We start from the raw sequence: 8,250 nt of genomic DNA on the forward strand, positions 1-8,250 counted from the left end.
CTCCCAGCATCAGTCTTTTCCAATGAGTCAACTCTTCGCATGAGGTGGCCAAAGCACTGGAGTTTCAGCTTTAGCATCATTCCTTCCAAAGAAATCCCAGGGCTGATCTCCTTCAGAATGCACTGGTTGGATCTCCTTGCAGTCCAAGAGACTCTGAAGCATCTTCTCCAACACCACAGTTCCAAAGCATCAATTCTTCGGCGCTCAGCCTTCTTCACAGTCCAACTCTCACATCCATTCATGACCACAGGAAAAACCACAGCCTTATTACACAAACCATCTAAATCCAACAGAGTTTTGAGAAGACAAAATCTTGCTTGATTTATTATGCCCTCCTGGAACCTGTTATATATAGTAAGTGTGCAGAAAATGCTGGAAAAGACCCTCTGTTCCTGAGCTGTTGTCTAAGCACACTATTAATGGGTCTACATAAGTGTTTGATCAAGGGTACTATTGCACTAAACTACTGTTCCTCAATAAGCCTTTCTCACATACACATACACACATACTTAAACACACACTGAGCTAGAGTCACCTTTCTGACACTCAAATCTTCTCTGTTCACACCTTCAGTGGCTCTCTAGGAACCTCCAATTAAGGTCCAAAGTCCTCAATTGTACTGACTTGGCAAGGGCCACCCTTGTTAAATCTAGATATCCACATATTCTGAACCCTACTTAACCAGAAAACATAGCTGGAGAAAACAAAGAAATTAAAAGTAATTTCACTTTAAAGTCAAGGCCACTAATCTCAATGTGTCTCCAAAGCTGCCCAGCAGTCCTTTGTATCACTGATATATTTGTTTTCCCAATTTCCAGAGTGACTCTTTCACACCAAACCTCTAACACACTGTGAACAAAGAAAAATAAAGAGCATTGCTCAAGTTGGGGCCCAGGTTATGCCACCCCAAAATGTGCCTCAATGCTGATTTTTTTTTAACTAATTACTTAAGAAATGGCCCCAGGATTTCTCTGGTGGTCCAATGGTTAAGAATTTGCCTGTCAATGCAAGGGACACAGGTTCAATCCTTGATCTGGGAAAATCCCACATGCTCTGGGGCAACTAAGCCCATGAGCTACAACTATTGAAGCCCATGCACCCTTGAGCCTATGCTCTGCAACAAGAGAAACCACTGCAGTGAGAAGCCCGCGCACCACAGCTAGAGTAGCCCCTGCTCACTGCAACTAGAGAAAGCCCATGCAGAGCAAAGAAGACACAGCACAGCAAAAATAAAGAAATGGCCCCAGTGCAAGAAGGACACTCTGACTCTCCTTTCTGTCTCTCTGAGAGAAAGAAAGAAGTCATTCATGTGAAAGTGCACTCCTGCACCTGGAGGCAGAAGGACACACTTATCACCAAAGATAGGGAATGTGGGGCCAGGATGCCTATAGAAGCAAACCTGTTTGGATGTCACTGACTCATGGACATGAGTTTGAGCAAGCTCCAAGAGTTGGTGATGGACAGGGAGGCCTGGTGTGCTGCGGTCCATGGGGTTGCAGACTCGGACAACTGAGCAACTGAACTGAACTTAATATATCCCAAGCCCACACTATGTTCGTATTTGCCACTAATTGGGCACAGAGAACCTCAGTTTCTTTGTCCTGTTGGTTCCTCACAAATGTACTGTTTCTTTGTCTAAAAAATATAAAAGCTGCCTCCTTTGGCCACTTCATGGATCCCATTTCTGTGGGAGCTCCATGGGCATGAATTAAAATTTGTTTCTTTTTCTCTTGTTAATCTGTCTTGTGTCAATTTTATTATTAGTCCAGCCACAAGGACTCAAGAGAGTCAGATGTTCCCCCTCCTCAACACTCAACACCCAGTTCTGTAAGGATTAAGTTGCAACCCAATTCAACTGCCCACAAACGTGAGAGGAATTCAGGATGGAAGCAGGATGAAGCATTCTATGCTTTGGATAAACAGGTCCTTAAACAACTCTAGTTGTGGTGCGCGGGCTTCTTACTGCCGTGGTTTTTAGAGGCAGGTCCCAGGAAGAAATTCAATGACCCCAGGTTTTTGCATCTTCCCACACTTAAATAATCACTAAACTCATTAAGTTGAGCTACCTGTCCTTTGTGATTAGCAGTAATCTTTTATTAAGATCTATGCTTGACTTCCTGGGCTTCCCTGGTGGCTCCTGCCTGCAATGCAGGAGACCTGGGTTCAGTTCCTGGATTGGGAAGATTCCCTGGAAAAGGGCATGGCAACCCACTCCTGTCTTCTTGCCTGGAGAATCCCATGGACAGAGGAACTTGGCAGGCTACAGTCCATGGGGTTGCAAAGAGTCGAACATGACTGAGCGACTAAGCACACACACACATGCTTGACTTTCTAGCCAAAAGAAAAAAAAAACATCATGAGCACTGTCTCCGGGATATAGTTCTCAATAAGAGCCTGAATAAACTCCAACTCTTGTGTTTTTCTTTAAGTCAACAACACCTACACTTTGCCATAGTTCCATGACCTGCTTTTTACTTTAAGAAAATAGTATAACCAGAAAGAACCTCCACCTATATCCAACACAACCACCAAGCTGGCATACTCCCTACCTTCATCCTTGTTTTAATGAAGGCCAACCTCTCCACTTGTGTTCGGATTTTCATGTTTTCTTGACTTCTCAATCTTCAATAATTTCACTCCTCAAATTAGCCTTCTTCTCTGGCATTATCAGCTTTTTGTTCCCACCTGATCATTCCTATCATCACACAAACACAGTGTAGTGTTCCCATTTTGTAAAATCTCCCCTGATCCCAGATGCCCAATCCCTGTAGTTACCAGCCTAACTTCACTGCTCCCCTCACAGGAGAGAAAAAAAAAAAGCTTTTTGGGAAGAATTATTCGTACCCTGAGAATAAAGTAGGGAAGAGAGGTCAGGACAGATCTAAATATTCGGCCTCCAGCAGAGACCAGAGTGAAATGAAGGAGCAAGACTTAAGGGGGAAATATTTCTAAGCAGAGGAAACAGGGTATACTAAACTCCTAAACGGGGAGACTGCCTGATTTGCCTGCGGATCTGCAAAGGAACCAGTGTGTCTATAATTCAATGAGTGAGGCACAAAGTGGTAGGGAGGGAGGTCAGAGAAGTAGCCAGGGGTCAGATCCCAAAGGCCATAGTCAGGACTTTGGATTTCATTCTTAATGTGATAAGAAGCCAAAGTGTCACAAGAGAGGAGAGAGAAATGATCTAATTTGCACCCTTACAGGATTGCTCTGCTGTGTGGAGAACAGACTAAGATCGAAACTCAAAAGTGGAGGAACGCAGACCAGTCGGGAAATTACTGTGGGTGGTACAAGCTGAGATGATGAAGGTTTGGATTAGTGAGGTGAGACTATATTATCTGAAGATAATGCTAATTAGTTTTACAAATGGATGGAATAAAAGAAAGAAAAAAATCAATGATGACTCCAGTGTTTTGACCTTGGCTGATAGATGTGGGTACTCCTTAATTAAAAGCGGGGATGCTCAGGGAAGAGGAGAAAAGATGGGAGAGATAGAAAGCAATAGTTCTGGACAAATCCATGGTGTGGTTTGAGAGACCTGCTGCTACTGCTGATGCTAAGTCGCTTCAGTCGTGTCTGACTCTGTGTGACCCCATAGACAGCAGCCCACCAGGCTCCCCTGTCCCTGGGATTCTCCAGGCAAGAACACTGGAGTGGGTTGCCGGGAGAGATGGAAAGCAACAGTTCCGGACAAATCCATGGTGTGGTTTGAGAGATCTACTGCTATTCAAATGGGGATTTTTGAGTAGGCAGTTGGTATGCAAATCTGGAATTCAAGGGAGAAGTCAGCATTAGAAATAAAAACTGGAAGTCAAACATAAAAGATACTTAATGCCATGGATATAGAATTGTATATAATGTTGGGTTCTTCAGAGAAACAAAAGCAACACAGACAGAGAGAGATGTATTTGGTTCACAGGATGTCGGGGCTGGCAAGTCTGAAACCTATAGAACAGGCCAGCAGGCTGGAAACTCCAGCAGTCTTAATGTTGCAGTCTTGAGCATGAAGGCCCAATTTTTTTTCCTCTGAAAAAGGAGAGGAAAAAAAATCTCAATCTTTTCTCGTAAGGCCTTCAACTGATTATAGGAAGCTTTCTTACTTTATGGAGAGTAATCTGTTTTACTCAAAGTCTATTGATTTTGCTATTAATCATGTCAAAAAACAAACAAAACACCTTCACAGCAACATCTAGACTGGTATCAGTCTGATCAAACAACTGGGTACCATAAAATCAGCCATCATGGGACTATATGAAATGACCTAGTAAGTTAATGTACTTGGAGAAATGAAGACAATCCAGGACTGAGCCCTGGCAAAGTGCAAAGGAGACATGTCCAGCAAAGGAGGCTGAGAAGGCGCTGGAGGGCAATGAAGGAAAACAAGAGAATGTGGTAAATCAAAAGCCAAGGAAAACGTGATCCAAAAAGGAAGATCGGTTATATCAGGTGTTGCTAAGAAATCCTACAAGATAAGGATTGAGTCAGCAAAGTCATTGCTGACTTCATTGAAAATGATAAGGATGTGTGAGGGAGGAGGTAAGCCTAAGTAGAGGAGGTTCAACAAGAAACAGAAAAAAAGCAAAAAGGACATGGAGGTAACGCATGTGTACTCAGTCATGTTTTGAAACCCCATGGACTGTAGCCCACACCAGGCTCCTTTGTCTATGGGATTTCCCAGGCAAGAATACTGAAGTGGATTGCCATTTTCTCCTCCAGGAGATCTTCCTGACCCAGGAATTGAACCTGAGTCACCTGCATCTCCTACATAGGCAGGCACGTTCTTTACCACTTGAGCTACCTGGAGGTAATAAGTATAGCCAACTCTTTCAAGGAGTTTTGTTGTAAAAACAGAAGAAGGAAAAAAACAAAACGGGAAAGTAGCTGAAGAGGGATGTAGGAAGGTTTTTTTGGGTTTGTTTTGTCTAAGAAGGAAATTATTATAGCATATTTTTTGCTGAAGAAATAATCTAGGGAAATTTGGTGATTTCCAAAGAGGAAAGTAGCAAGATGAGATCTGTAAATTACAGAGGTAAAGTCCTTTGAATATACATCCATTATGCAGCACAGACTTAAGTCAAATCTGGGTTTCTATCACTGGTTAGAGAGTCAAGTAACTAAGCCTCTCAGCTTTCTCACCCTTTTTCTACAAGGTCTTCTGTGGTCCTTCTACCTCTTTTGAGAGTCACCCAAATCTCTCCATCTCTATGCCCTAGCCATTAGCCTTTTTTTTCAATCTCTTTTTCACCCCTCAAATCAAAAGAGCTTTTATTGCATCTTTAAATATCACAAATGAGTCCAAAAAACCATCTGGCATCTTGCTGTTTCTGTAGCCAGACCACTCAGATCTTATTCATCAGCTTGCTGAACTGTTCCCTTTCAGAAAGACAGATCCCATTCAAAAATTTTCTGATATTCTTGTTTGTTTAAAAAAATAATAATCTTTCTTTCTTTCTTTCTTTTTTTTTTTTACTGTGCTGGGTCTTAGTTAGACATGGGGGTATCTAGTTCCGTGACCAGAGATCAAACCCAGGCCCCCTGTATTGGGAGCGGGGATTCCTAGCCACTACAGCACCAGGGAAGTCCCTAATATCCTTGTTTTTACCTGTTATCATTTGCTGCATCGAAGCAGCTGAATTTGAAACAAGCTTAGTGTTGTTTCCTTCAAGAATCAACTCATCTTTCTGGGCTTGAGACACTGAACAAGCAACATCTTGCTTCATCTGAACCCCAAGGGGATGTATTTTTCACCTCCCCAAATTTGGATTTCAAGAAGAGAAACATTCTTGACATAGATGGAGAAGCGAGCACACACAGACCTCATCATGTAACAGAAGTCCAGTGTTACACCCTTGATCATGTTCCGTGCATGATTACAAACAGTGCAAAGAGTCGTCAATTCTTTTCTATTTCCCCACCATCTATTAACCTGGAGCCCCTTCTTTTTCTTTCCAGGGAGACTGAGCTCTACATTGATGTGATTGAAGCCCCTCCACAGGGTGCCTTTAGGACTTCACAATAACTGTGCATCCCTTCAAAGTAACACTGGCATTTTCTGTAATAGTCTGATTGCTGAGAATGGTTCATTCCCACAGTAGATGTAGCAAAGAAAGTTCAATCTCTTTAATTAATCTAACTATAGGCTTTGCTAACTCACTTAACAAATCTTAGTTCAAACACGTCTTGCCAAATTGCCCTCTGAAATGCTGTGTCACCATGCATTCTTTCTGATTAGTATTTACCACAGTTGCAGTTATATTTTCATGTATGGATATTTGATCAATGTCAGCCTCCCCTCCGGAATAGCTTAGTTCAATAGAACTTTCTGTGATGATGCAAATATTCTGTATCAGCACTGTCCAACTCAATAGCCTCTAACCACATGTAGTTATTGAACAAATAAAGCACAACTAGAGCACTTGGGGATGTAGCTCAGTGGTAGAGCACATGCTTTGCATGTATGAGGTCCTGGGTTCAATTCCCAGCATCTCCATTTGATTTCTCCCTGTTTAATGCTCAGAAAATACGAGAAGTACAGATGTGAGTTTTAAATTTCATTTATGTTTAATTAATTTAAATGTAAATAGCCACATGTGGCAAAGATTATTTATGTCCCCCACAGTCTTCCCAGCACTTAATTCAGGGCCCACACTTAGTAACTGCTCAATAAATATTTGTTGAATGATTTCCCTGGTGGTCCAGTGGCCAAAACTCAGGTCTCTCAATGCAGGGGGCCCAGGGAACTAGATCCCACATGCTGCAACTGAAGATCCCATGTGCCCAACTAAGACCCAGTGCAGCCAAATACATACATTAATATTTTAAAATAATTATTTGTTGAAAGCCTCAATCTGTACAATAGGGATATGACTAGTTAACTTGTAGATTCAATCTTTTTCTAAGAGGAAAAGGGGAGGGGAGAGTCTCTACATGACAGGGTCAGCTATCAAAGATTCTCAGTCCTCCTATAAAGGTGAATTTGACCTTCAAAAATTTGATCACATGCAGAGGGCAGCTGGGATAGTAAATAAGAACATATGGGGTGATCTGGATAAAATAACACCCTGCAATATGCTTAGGAAGTGTACCTGGAACACGTGGTGGTCCATCAGCTTCACAGAGGGCAAGTGAATGAAGGTGTAGGGAGATTGAAGAAGACTTCACAAAGCAGGTGATATTTGAATTATATCTGGAGGAATAATAAACGTGGTAGGACTGGGAGTGGGATGAAGTCCTGAGAGGTTTTCAGTGCTTACCATGTACCAGGCATAGACTTGGGTTTTTATATGGCTAATTTAATCCTCACAATAATCTGATGAGTGAAATACCATTATTTTCCCCATTTTACAGACAACTGAAAAAACTGAGGTATAGAGTCAAAAATCATCTTCCCATGGTCACCTCGCTAATGAATGGCAGAGCTGAGGCTGATACCCAGCCCTTGGCTCTTACCACGATGCTCTTCTACCTCATGAACTGAATTTTTCTTGGCAGAGGGAATCATGTATAAAGACACCGTAGTAGAAAAGAAATGGCGTGTTTTTGCATGAGATGCCAAAATGTAAGGGGAGATGAAAGAGTAAATAAATGCTAGGGTCAGTCTGGGGTTCCCAAGGCAGTTCAGTGTATGGCTCTGTCCCCTACATTTTCAGTTAATCCTCACAATAACCCAAGTATTACACCATATTATACAATAAGAAACAGAAATTCCAGGAAGTTAAGAATCTTGCCAAAGGTCACAAAGCAGGTGTGCTGAAGTCAGGATATAAATCTAGGTGTGCCTATTTCTAAATCTACTGTTTGTCTTACTATTCAGTAATGTATAGTGAGGTATGGGCCGAAAAAGAGGCAAAAGGAACATGCTCTAGGGACAAAAGAAAGGATGAATTTTCTGACAAGAATCAGGTCAGAATTCATCCATGAAAGATCTACCTTGAAAACTCTGAAATCCTGCTTGGGGGACCATAATCTCTGTGAAGCCTTCTCTGATCAAACACAGCATTAGTCACTCCATCTTTATTTTTTACGTCAAGCTACATTAAAGCTTTCTGTTTACATGGCTGCCACTCTCAGAACTGTCGCTTACTAAGCACCTCTCTGGCGGGAGCTTTACATGTCATGTTCTCATTAATCATCTTAATAACCTTCTGGGAGATGTATCATCACCTCCATTTGCAGATAGTAAACCAAGGACAAGTGAGTGGCCAAAGGTCTAATAGCTAGTCCAGGACACAGGCCCCATGTTCTCTCTCC

The 8,250-nt window shown here is 42.0% G+C and overlaps 1 non-coding gene and 1 pseudogene across 1 annotated transcript; one reads left to right on the forward strand and one right to left on the reverse strand.

Annotated features, from left to right (window-relative positions):
• Positions 1–5,501: 5,501 nt before the first annotated feature.
• LOC104998349 lies at positions 5,502–6,074 on the reverse strand (annotated as a pseudogene).
• Positions 6,075–6,418: 344 nt separating this feature from the next.
• On the forward strand, positions 6,419–6,490 carry TRNAA-UGC. Its single transcript has one exon. It is a non-coding gene; the product is annotated as a tRNA-Ala (tRNA).
• Positions 6,491–8,250: the final 1,760 nt, after the last annotated feature.

Source organism: Bison bison, unplaced genomic scaffold, assembly GCF_000754665.1.
Source record: "Bison bison bison isolate TAMUID 2011002044 unplaced genomic scaffold, Bison_UMD1.0 scf7180017864327, whole genome shotgun sequence".
NCBI lineage: Eukaryota > Metazoa > Chordata > Mammalia > Artiodactyla > Bovidae > Bison > Bison bison.